Genomic DNA, 12726 nt, shown 5'->3' with positions numbered 1-12726 from the left:
TGATCTTGGTAGTCATTCCACAATGCATATCAAATAATCACATTGCACACTTTAAATAAATGCAATTATATTTATCAATTATTCCACAATAAAGTTGGGAGGAAAAAAAGGCTTCATTTTAATTTATTTTAAAATAAGAACAAAATTGATATGATAATGGATATATAATTCTGACTCCATTCTGAATTATATTGATTTTTATACCAACATACCAATGCAGTCCAAAAAATTTATATATATATATATATATATATATATATTTTTTTTTTTTTTTTAATGGAGGAAGGAGTCCTGGAAGGTAAATGTGCCTAGGGCCATGAAAGTCAAGATGTGGACCTGTCCATTTCCCACAAGGAAACCTTTCCTGGTGACCTTGACTGCAGAAATTTTTTCCATTCTTCTTCAGATGTTTATGATTGTTTTAATAAATTTTTAAATGTTTACATTTATTTTTGTAATTGCTTGTCATCTCCCCTGCCAGTCTACACACTCTGTGAGTATAGGAATCGTCAGCATCTTATACACTGCTGTGGTTGAATGAATGAATGAATTTTATTAATTTTTGTCCTGAAACATGTCTGTCCTTCTGCAGCTTTGCATGCCTTAAGCATCAAGACCTCCCCTAGCCTCCAGCCTGGGGGATTGCAGTTTCCCATACAGTCACCTAGGGAGGAACTGATCTGTTAGGTAAAGCCAGCTGTTGGTGGTTCTCTATGGAAAGAGACTCGTGTCAGTTTCAATTCCATTTCTCTCATTCTATCTTCATATTACTGAGGCATAAGGGATTAGGCTGTAACTTTAGGCAGATTTATCTACATTTGGGAATAGCATTTGCATGGGTTTCACCCTCACTCACTTATTGAAAATGGCACCTTCAAGGTTTATCACCTGGAGATTTGCCTAACCGTCAAGTTATTTTTCTTGATGTGCGTTTGTGAAGTCCTTGTAACTTTGGTTGGTTTGTTCATCCATTCATTTATTTAATAAATATTTATTAACACCTATTCCGTGGGGGCAGTAGACCTTATTCAAGATGGGGAGTGCTGATTGGAACAGAGCAAGGGCCTTACAGATATCTTTTTCTCCCCACCCCTTCCATCTTACCACCCATGGAGAATTTCTGCTGACACCTCTTCCCCATACCGTCTGCATCCTCATAGAATTTCCCTTTCCTCCTGAACTTCTCTGAAAACTCAAAAATCTTCTCCCTCCGTTAAGCAGAATAATTCACTTCTCTCCTGCTCCTGCTTCATCTAACAGCATCCGTTTCACTTCTATCCAGTTCTTGCTTCATTTAACAGAATCCATTCTTTTTCTTTTTCTTTCTTTTTCTTTTCCTTTGAAAGCAGTTTTGAATATAAACAACAACAAAAGTTTTGTTACATAATTACTTTGAGTCTCAGGACTTCCTTTTAATATCCTCTTTGTGCATTTTTGCTTTCAAGAGAAATGCTATAGGAAAGAAAAATTTCTCAGTGACTTTATCTGCATACATTCCAGGTACCTAAAACCAAAAGACTGGAGTGATTATCAAAGGAAAGAGGAGTCTGTCCTTTCTGGAGGTTTTGGACCATTGGATTTGGGAGAGTGTTGGTGGGCAAGAGTATAGCCATTAACAATAAAGAGAACTGAGTGCCTTGCCTAACTGAATTTTTTATGTCAGCTTCAGGAGTGGCATGTAACCTAGCATCTTACATCCCTACCCCTCAGAATGGTTTCAATTTCACAAGCTCAGGGTTGCAAGTTGCCTGCCAGCAATATTCTGGGTCATGTGCTTCTATATTCAAATCTAGTAGGAAAAAAAGAAAACCTGCCTTACTAATTAATGTGAACATATGATCTAAACTTGAACCATGTTGGGTTATGTGCCCATCCTTGAACCTATCACTGTGGCCAGGCTCCAGCTAATAGGGGCTCAACCTCAGAGCCATGGGTGGAGTTGGTCCCACATAACTTCAACAGCTGGAAAATTCACGTACACTTGGGAAGGGGGATTGGCATAGCGTGCAATCTACAGATATCCACTGAAGGTCTCTTCTGTTAGCAAGATCTGAGGTCATTTCATAGGAAGACCACACCAGAACTTACACTTTGAAGTGTATGTAGGATTTCGAAAGATAGAAAATGGAGGGACGAGGGAGGAAGAGGGTTAGGAAAGCATTCCAAGTGGAAGGAATGACAAATCCGGAGGTACAGAGGTGAGAAAGCCAAAATCCTTGGGGTGAAGGAAGCAGAAGTTCCAACAAGTCTGATCAAAACTGATGGGGACATAAGATCCCAAGGAAGAGGAATGGGAGGGGCTGCAGATATCTCAATGAGAGCCACGAACAGCTGGCTAAGGAGCTGGACTTTCTCTTGAGGGCAAGGGGGAGTCCCAGAGACATTTTGTGCAGGGCAGCAGGAAAATCAGATCCGTGTTTAGGAAGACCACCTGGATGGAGCTGTGTGGAGGATGGACAGTAGTGGGAGAGACCCGAGGCAGTGAGGAGATTACTGACCTGGGCGGGAAAGTCCACCCTTGGGGTGATAAACCCAATGTTTTCTTGTTCCAGCTGTTGGTCAGAGGTGCTGCCCTGGGTACAGGAAGCTTCCAACAGGTGTCAAATCCTTCCCAGAGTCACAAGCAGAGTAGCTCCTGCCATCAAAACTGGTTACACCCTTTAAGCTCTCTGAGCCTCAGTTTACTCATTTGCAAAGTGGGGACAATATTCTCCACCTTGTGGCTTTAAGGTTCTTCATGTTAGTCCTCAAGAAAGGTTAGGCCTGATCAATAGGACTTCCCTTAACCTCCTCTCACCAAAGCCAAGCTACTCATTTTGTATAACATAAGGAAGCAAATCCTCACTGGGTCAGGTAAAGAAAAATGACTCATCAGGGTCTAGGATTTTGTACCAAGTGCAATTAATTATCCAATCTACCCTCCCAGTAGTCTGTAAGGAAGGTTTTATCATTGATATCTGCATCTTTCAGGTGAGGAGATTGAGATCTAGAGAGAAGTACTTGCCTCAGTTCCCCCAGCATAGAAGGCAGCAGAGCCAGGATGGGGGTCCCACCCCTGACCGAGGGTCCCCAGGATTCACCAGCATGGGCCTCAGATCCTGTAGCAACAAGTTACATTTATCTGTAGAGATGAGCGAATCCAGCCAGACCAGACTAGACGCTGCTCACCAAGACCTGCTGGGGAGAAAAGATCTTAGCTGAGTCACACCACACAGTGCCCCCTCCTGGGTGCCAAAGAGATTTCAGCCAACCTTCTAATTGTTCCTAACAGACCCTATGCTGTCTTCCATCCCTAGACCCCAGCAGGCTGATCTCCCAGAGCAATCGTCCTTCCTAGGTAGGCTTGGGGTAGGGTGTGTATCTTTCCCTTCTGGTTTGTATGTGGTTTTAATGCTTTCTCCTTGTTTTTCCCAGTGTGATGTGTTTAAGGAACAATAGCCTGGCTTCCGGTGGCAGCCTCTACCACTTAGTAATTCTGAGATTTTGAACAATCACATCCCCTCCCCCCAACCTGTTTTCTCATCTATAAAATAGAAATATTGATCCTCCATCACAGAGTTGGTAGGTATTGCATGAGACAATATCTGTAAAATGGCCAGCACATGGCCTAGCTCATCCTGGTGGTACTGGGGAGGGCAATGCACTACTGTAAAAAAAAAAAGATCCTGAAAAATTCACTGTCTTAAAGAACACAGGAGTTTGTTTCTTTTTCCAGAACAGTCCTGAAATGACTGAGCAGCCCTGCTTCTGTAACATAATCCAGGGACGAAGTCACTGGCACTCTGGGTGGTTAACTGCATAGCTGGAGCTAAGACCCCACCTTCTCTGGGTACCAGCCAAATGGAAGGTGAAGGAGAGCATGGAGCAGGCATCCTCAATGTCTTAAGACCCTCAAATACAAACACCCAGCAGGGCTGGGCAGAGACTCTGGGGCAGCCATGTACCCAGTTCCAACTCTATTACTCGAGAAGAAGAGAATGAATTTTGATCAGCAGTAATCTAGACCTTCCATATTAGTTTTCAATAGTTGTTATTATTTTCAAGATGTTCCTCTCCAAGACAAGTCAGTAGAGTTCCACGGGCCAGCAGAAGGATCACAAAGATACTCTTTCTTTAGACAAGCAAAAATTTTAGTCTGGAGTCATTGGCTATGTTCAGCTATTAACATTTTCTGTTCCCTAACTGATGGCCCTGTAAGCTTCTTGTAGCTTCTGTTGGGTGGTTATATCCAATCATCTTCATGAAAGGATGAAAATGAGAAATCTCAACAGTAGATCCTTTGAAAATAAAAATTAGGGTCCAACTCTCAGGTGAAAGTTAATATACAAGCTAAGTTAATACACAGCCTGAGATAAAAACTAAAGTTAGTTCACCGGGGAACTGGTGCAATGGGAGGAAGACCTAGGGTTTGGGGTCGGGCAGGACTCAGTTCCCAGAGAGAGCCCTTAGCAGGGGTCAGGAGGGTCCATTCCCTGGGGGGATCTCTCTCTTCTGAAGGATCCACATCCAGAGCTGATGTTAAGAGTCCCAGGAATCTCCCTACCCCGGCAAGATTCCACCACTTCTCAGTGCTGACAGCCTCCATCTGTCAACTTTGGGACCATCAGGGACTAATGTCATCACACCTCTAAACCTGACCACGTTAGGCGCCTGTGGTCCTCGCCAGGGCAGGCTGTTCTTGCTTACACCCCTCAAGCCTCTGCATCTGGAGGCTGGTAGATGTCCTTGTTCCTCATGACCTTATGTCCTCTTGCCCAGGAACCGCCCAGCTTTCCCACCACGTCACTAGACTACAGCACCCAGTACCCATCTTCCAGTGTTGCACCATCTACATCTCTTTCTGCCTGTATCACTTGCTGTTCCTTTGCTCAACATCTCTTCTGTCATAACCTTTAGTGATTTCAAAGCCCATGTAGGCGATCCTAGGACACCCTGGTCTCATGTCCTTGACCTGAGATCCCCTCCGCTAGCTTGTGCTTTACCCTCTCTCAGCAGCTTGCTCCCAGGCCCACACCTCGTCCATAGCATCACCAGTCACTGTAACCGCCCCTTCAAAATTTCAGCTGCAAGCATTTAACCTTCCTCACCCACCCCTGACCTCTCAACTCACTCCCTCCCTCCAGGACCCCAGACTCAACAATCCTCCAGCCCATGGGGTCTATAGCCTTAGCAACTTTCCATTGTCCCTGACCCCTGGATGTCCCCTCTTCCCTCTGCCTCAATGTCATGGTCAATCCTTATAGTCCATCTTTGACAACATTCTCACCTTCCTTGATCTGAGATCTGCGGCTTATTTCCAGGCGGTGGCATCTTCAAAATGAATCGGAAGGCAAAGAAACTGCCTGGATTTCATTATCGGGTTGACTCCATAGTAAAGGCATTTGTTCTTTGAGGAACTGTATCAGTTTCCTACAGCTGCTGGATGAAGGACCACAAACTTAGTGGCTCAAAACAACATAAATATGTTCTCTTCCAGCGACAGAAGTCTGAAATTGGTCACACTCCGCTAAAGTCCAAGTGTCAGCAGGACTGGTTCCTTCTGGAGAGTCTGAGGGGAGAGCGTGTTGTTTCTTTGCCTTTTCCAGCTTCTAGTGGCTGCCTGCATTCCTTGGCTGGTGGCTCCTCCCTCCATCTTCACGGTGCATCTTCCAACTTCTGCTTCCAGCGTGACCCGGTCTTCTCCTCTGACTCTGACTCTCCACCCTCCCTTTTATAAGAGGCATGGAGAGTACATCAGAATCATCGGGATCATCTCTCCATCTCAAGATCCTTAACTGAAGCACATCTGCAAAACCCTCTTGCCTGATAAGATAACATTCATAGGTTTCAGAGATTAGAATGTGGACCTCTTTGGAGGGGCCATCTGGCAGGCCTACCACGAGGACCAAAAAATTACTAATATTTCTCTGGGTCAGGAAGTTGTCTTCTAGTCCTTCTCATGCATTAGCTGGGAAGCAAGAGGCTCTGGCTAGCCCCCAAGCTGAGATCTGTATGGCTGGGACTGGACTTCGGGCTCTAAGTGAAGCCCAGCAGCCTAGCACTCAGGGAAAATTGGGGAAACCTTGCTTTGGCATACAGTCCAGAGGAGCAGGGTTACGCTGATGTAATTCACAGTCCCCCAAATCTCAGAGACTTAATACAGCAAAGATCTGTTTTATGCTCTTTGCAAAGTCTAGTGGAATCTGGGCGTCTCTCTAGGGAAAATGACAAGCAACTCGGCAGTTCTGGCTGTTGTGAATTTGTGGCTCTCTCACCCTAACACAAAGTCTGTTCCATATCTGCCACAGTCCGGGAGGAAAGGAACCAGGGAAGGACACATGGGCTTTTCAGTATCCTGGCCCAGAATTGACAGTCACTTCCATTCGTGTTTCATTTTCTAGGACTGATCACAGGGCCCTAGCCAAGGGCAAGGGGCTGAGAAGTGCAGTGTTCCATGCTCTGGAAGGGAAGGAGAGCCAGACACTGATGAGCACCAGCACTGGCCACTGCACAAGCCGAGGGATGCAGAGCAGGTGGCAGTCACTGATGAATGGGGAATAAAGAAATGGATCCAAGATGTCAGAAGAACATCCTCAGCGCAGGTGCATCCCACTGCTCTCCAGTTTCTCCCCTGACAACCCATTGTTTTGGGAACTGCCAAGAATGCCAAACTTAGACCCAGGAGGGGAAAAGAGAGTTTTCTTTTATCTTCAGATTTCAGAGTTCTAATTACGCTCCTGCTTTCCTTTGCCAGGGGCAGGAGCACGACTCAGAATTATCTAAAGAACTCCAAGAGGAATCTCGCCTTCAGACTCTAAATGTGTAGCATTCTTGGATTCCCACGTCAACAAGGCAGAGACGGTTTAAAAAATGAATTCTCGCTTTATGTCAGAAAGTTCAAAACAAGCGAATTCACAAAGAGAGCTCTTGGCAAAAGCTCCAGATGTGGAATTAGACAGACACAGGGTAGAGGATTCCAGCTCCTGCCCTGAAACTGTGTAACCTCTGTAAGATGAGCTTTTCCCCATCTTTAATATAAGGTGATAACACCTGCCCTGCAGGGTGGTACTGAAGATTGGATACGACATGCACAACCACCTGGCCCCTGCCCTGCACTGCCTAGGGCGTGATACAACCCTTCCTTCCTCCTTTAAGAGTTACCCACTTATGGCAATTGCACTGGGGATCAGCCAGACACATGGGGAGGACACAGTGCAACTTGGCAGAATAATATGTTGAAAGATTAACTGAGATTTTTCTTGTCCTTGCATTTCCTTGTAACCATGATCCCTTCGCTCGTCCAAACAGCCAAGGTGGGTATACTGTACTCATCACCCCCAAGAAGGACTACAGAGCAGAGGCTTTTCAGTTTCAGAAGCAGAGGCCTTCTGGGGAACGTGCAAAAATTCTAGAAAATACAGTAAACTTGGGAGAATCCATAAGTATAGAAGAACTAGCTCCCCACCAACAAAGCCAGATCCAGATTCACCTGGGATAAGAGGAGGTGCTGGGGGCAGAAGAGAGGAAAGCTTAGATGTCAGTCGGTCCCTTAGAAGGCTTCTTGTGGATTCTGTCCAGAGTAGGGAAGAAGAGGGAATTCCCTGGCAGACCAGTGGTTAGGACTTGGTGCTTTCCCTGCCGAGCCCCGGGTTTGATCCCTGGTCGGGGAACTAAGATCCCACAAGCCGTGCGGTGCTGCCCAAAAAGCCCAAACAAACAAAAACAAACAAACAAACAAAGAACAGAGTAAGGCAGAAGAGGAAAAACCCAGATCTGACCAGTGAGCAGGTAGAGCCCTGGGAGGTAACAGCCCCCAAGGGAAGAAGCCATGTAGTTGACTGCACAGACAGCCTCTCGGGGGTGCCTGGGAGCAACTCAAGGATACATACACTACCAAATGTAAAACAGATAGCTAGTGGGAAGCAGCTGCATAGCACAGGGAGATCAGCTCTGTGTTTTGTGACCACCTAGAGGGGTGGGATAGGGAGGGTGGGAGGGAGGGAGACGCAAGATGGAAGAGATATGGGAACATATGTATAACTGATTCACTTTGTTATAAAGCAGAAACTAACACACCATTGTAAAAAAAAAAAAAATGGAGAAGAATTCTGATTATCCCGTTTGGGAGAGGTGACCATCACTAGAAGGTGGACCTTCACTGGAGGTATGAGTTCATGATGAACATCCCCGGCAAGATGACAAATGTTCACCAGTGTCCAGTACACACTGGACATGGCGTTGGGTCATCAGGGGTGTGGGGCAGAACCCTGAATGCGGCAGTGTGATCTGAGGATGAGCAGTGAGAAAGTACTGTGACTACGACACCTTTGGGAGTTTGTCTCGGAAGAAATAATAACACAAGCCCGTTCCCCGAAGATCTGGGTTGATTCGTAAAGGAACAGGAGGCACAGCTGATGGAGAAAGCCCTGAAGAAGGGGCATCGCTGTGGGAGAGGATGTTGGGATGCACAGCATGAGAAAATGGGCCAGAGCATACCCCACGCAAACGCCAGAACTTGCCCCCAAATATCCCATTTTGTCTGAAATATCTCACTTTCAACCCCAAGGAAATACTCATTTGCTTACAGGACTCGTGTAAAGAATCTTTTTTGGTTTTTTAATTAATTTATTTACTTATTATTTTTGGCTGCATTGGGTCTTCATTGCTGCGCACAGGCTTTCTCTAGTTGCAGTGAGCTGGGGCTACTCTTCGTTGTGGTGGCTTCTCTTGCTGCGGAGCATGAGCTCTAGGCGCACAAGGCTCAGTAGTTGTGGCTCACGGGCTCTAGAGCGCAGGCTTAGTAGTCGTGGTGCGTGGGCTTAGTTGCTCCGTGGCATGTGCGATCTTCCCGGACCAGGGATCAAGCCTGTGTCCCCTGCACTGGCAGGCATATTCTTGACCACTGTGCCATCAGGGAAGTCCCAAGAATCTTACTCTTTAAGTATTTGTTGGTTATGTCTAAAAAATTAGAAATTAAAGCCACACACCCTTTCCCATCTGATTCTTCCTTTTTTGGGGGGAGGGGGGTAGGGGATGGGGGGAAGCTCACTTTTGGCTTCTCCCAGGCATTCTCACAGAAAGCCTTAACCAAATAAAAATAGGCTTTTTAGGAAGGAAAAAAAAAAAAGATACATGAAGGGCTTTTCATTGGGAATGGTGGGTGATGGTGCCCGACCCGCAGTCTGCTCCCTCATTGCCTTGACTTGTAGGTGTCAGAGCACAAAGGTCTCTAAGAGAGAATGTGTCCAGTGGTGAAAATGACTGGGGATGGGTCTGCTCCTTCTGGGACATCGTTGATGAGTTGGGCCCCATGCCCCTGTGCTAAGCGGCAGGCAGCATCGGCTGCGGTGCTTTTCCATTATGTGCGTCTCAAGGTGTAGGATATTTCTCCTGGCTGTGTTGTCCCTGGATGTGAGATACATAAGTCTGTTCCCAGGCCCTTCCAGAGACTCTGCAACTTCAGACCTTCTGATAAATCCTGCTCTGCTTAAATTACCGGAGTGGGTTCTATTCTCGGCAATTAGAACTGACAGACTCGATGACTTAGCAGGAACTCATGTCATCCACAATGGAAACAAGGAAGTCCCAGCAAGTGTCAGCACAAGCCAGTGGTGAGGACCAGAGGAGCACTTCCTCATCCACACGACTCACCCTGGCAACCTGGTTACAGCCTCAGTGTGAGGAAGGACGGCTGCATTACCTGTGATGACCTTTCCATCACGGAGCAGAGTGGTGACTCCAGAAACACACTAAATAGTTAACACAGAATTCCTGAAAGTCACATTCATCTAATGCTTGAGTTAATGACCCAAGATTGGTTCACAAAAGACAAGCTTGCATTCACAAGTAAAATACAATGTATCTATACCTCCATCTCACACCTATTAGGAGGGCTTCTATTTAAAAAAAAAAAAGAAGAAGAAGAAAATAACAAGTGTTGGTGAGGATGTGGAGAAAACAGAACACTTGGACGCTGCTGGGTGGGGATGTAAAATGGTGCAACCGCTATGGGAAACAGTATGGGTGTTTCTCAAAAACTTCAAAATAGAATTACCCATATGATTCCACACTGGGGCATACAGTTGGCCCTTCACATCCACAGATTCTACATCTGGGGGGGTCCTGGAACCAGTACCCCCCCCCCATGGATACCAAGGGAAACCATATACCCAAAAGACTGAAAACAGGGTCTCGGAGAGATATTTGCACACCCATGTTCATAGCAGCATTATTCACAGAAGCTAAAAGGTGGAAGCAACCCAAGTGTCCATCGACAGATGAATGATTAAAGAAAATGAGGTGTGTCCATACAAGAGAATACTATTCAGTCTTAAAAAAGAAGGAAATTCTCACACTTGCCACAACTTGGATGAACCTTAAAGATATGATGCTAAGTGAAATAAGCCAGTCACAAAAGGACAAAGATCGTGTGATTCCACTTACATGAGGTACCTAAAGTAATAAAACTCATAGAGACAGAAAGTAGAATGGTAGTTGCCAGGGGCTGGGGGAGGGGTGGAAAAGGGATTAGTATTTAATGGGTACAGAGTTTTCGTTTTGCAAGATGAAAAGAGTTCTGTGGATGGATGGTAGTGATGGTGGCAAAAAAGTGTGAATGCTCTTATTACCATTGAACTGTACGCTTAAAAATGGTTAAGAAGGTAAATTTTATGTGTAGTTTACCAACATTAAAATTCAGAAAAAGAAATGCTTTCTAAACCTTTCATCGAGAAGAGCTAGAATCCAAGAATGTTAACACTGGCAGGGGCCTATTCCCAGAGGAAACACTTGAGGCCCAGAGGTGGGAAGTATCCAAGAGGACAGGCATTTTCATCCACACCTGAGCTCCTTCAATTCACCTCTCCCACCTCTGTCCGATGCCCAGGTGACAGACATGCTGTCCCCACCCTGAGATGCTCTGTCCAGCCTCATCAGCCTTTGTTCTGGCCCCTGGCTGCTGAATAATTGATGATGACTCACAGACCAGTCCAGAAATGGAAGCAGCAGGCTCCGGACACTAATTAGATCTTACTCCCAAAAGGATATGGTGGAGCCTTGTTCCAGTGAAGAAGGGACATGGGGCAAATGAAACAACCACCTCTATTGAGCTCTTCCTATGGGCCAGATCCTTAATGCATGCTGTCACCTCGAATCCCCCCAGTCCTATGAAGCAGAATTTATCATTATAGCATCTTAGGAATAGCGAGCAAAGCTTACCGATTGTCACTGAGCAGGGCCAGGATCCTGTGCAGCTCTGAGCTGGGTCCAAATGACCTCCTGTACCCACTAGACACCTTGTCCATGTTTGTTGAACCGAATTCACACATTTTAAGCTATGCAAGGTTTGAGAGCAATATTGCCACATCTTTTTTTAAAGATATATTTATTTATTTATTTTATATTTATTTATTTGATTGCGTCAGGTCTTAGTTGCAGCAGGCAGTCTCCTTAGTTGCAGCTCTCCGGCTCCTTAGCTGCGGCAGGCAGGCTCCTTTGTTGCAGAAGTTGGGCTCCTTAGTTGAGGCTCGCAGCCTCCTTAGTTGCGGCTTGCTGGCTCCTTAGTTGTGGCATGCGAACTCTTAGCTGCAGCATGCATGTGGGATCTAGTTCCCAGATCAGGGATTGAACCCAGGCCCCCTGCATTGGGAGCATGGATTCTTAACCACTGCACCACCAGGGAAGTCCTGAAATATTGTCACATCTTAACCCACCCACCAGGGAATAGAATTCAGGGACAATTGTAGTAAGTGCAACAGCTATATGTAAATAATTGAGTTTTTAATTTTTTGAGACAGAGTGGTTTATCTATATAGATAACTCAATTTGTGGGCTTCCCCTTTCCAGATCACTCCTCCAGGTCAAAGCTCTTTCCAATGAAGCACCAGCATTAGAAATTGTGGACTTTTTTATGGAATTGTTTGCAGAGAATGAATATATTTCTCTGATTATCTTTTTCAAAGCAAGTTACAGAATATTGCAGTCAGCTTGTCCTTAGAGATCATTATATTCACTCCTCTGCCCATTGTACGGATGAGAAAATAGGCTCAGAAAGGTTTGGAGGCCTCCAATTGACGGAGGAAGTGAGAGAGAACCCTGGCCTGAGATCATCAGGTCTGCTGCATGGCTTTGGCCTTGGGTATATGAGACTCTAGAAATATCTCTTTGGTGGTTAAAGTCAATTCCTTCTCAGGCTCCAAACAGAGGTCTTCTGGGTCCTCCAGGGAGCAGGTATGTGCCATCTTTCAGACTTAAAGCCCCAAGCCACGGACATGAGCCAGGTACTTGTAGTCATCTGCAGGGAAGGGGTCCTTACTTCCACTTTGTAGGTGAGGAAATAGCCTCTGAGAGGTGATACCCCTTGCCCAGCACACCAGCCTGTGGATGGGTGTATTATTTTGCTAGAGCTGCTGTGGCAAAGTCCCATAGAATCACTGGCTTAAAACAACAGAAATTTATTTTCTCACAGTTCTGGAGGCTCTAAGTGCAAAATCAAGGTGTCAGCAGGTTGTTTCCTTCTGAGGATTTTGAAGGAAAATCTATTCCAGACTCTCTCCTCGGCTTTGGCTGTCTTCTCCCTGTCTCTTCCTATCGTCTTCTTTCTTTTTTTTTTTTTTTTTAAACTGTTTGATGGTTTCTTATAAAGCTAAATATACATGTACCATATGACTCAGCAATTCCACTCTTAAGCATTCACCCAAGAAAAATTCAAATATATAGTCATGCAAAGACTTATACGTAAATGTTTAT

This window comes from Mesoplodon mirus (assembly GCF_964341445.2).
Source record: "Mesoplodon mirus genome assembly, chromosome: 5".
Lineage (NCBI taxonomy): Eukaryota > Metazoa > Chordata > Mammalia > Artiodactyla > Ziphiidae > Mesoplodon > Mesoplodon mirus.
This window is presented reverse-complemented; position numbering follows the sequence as displayed.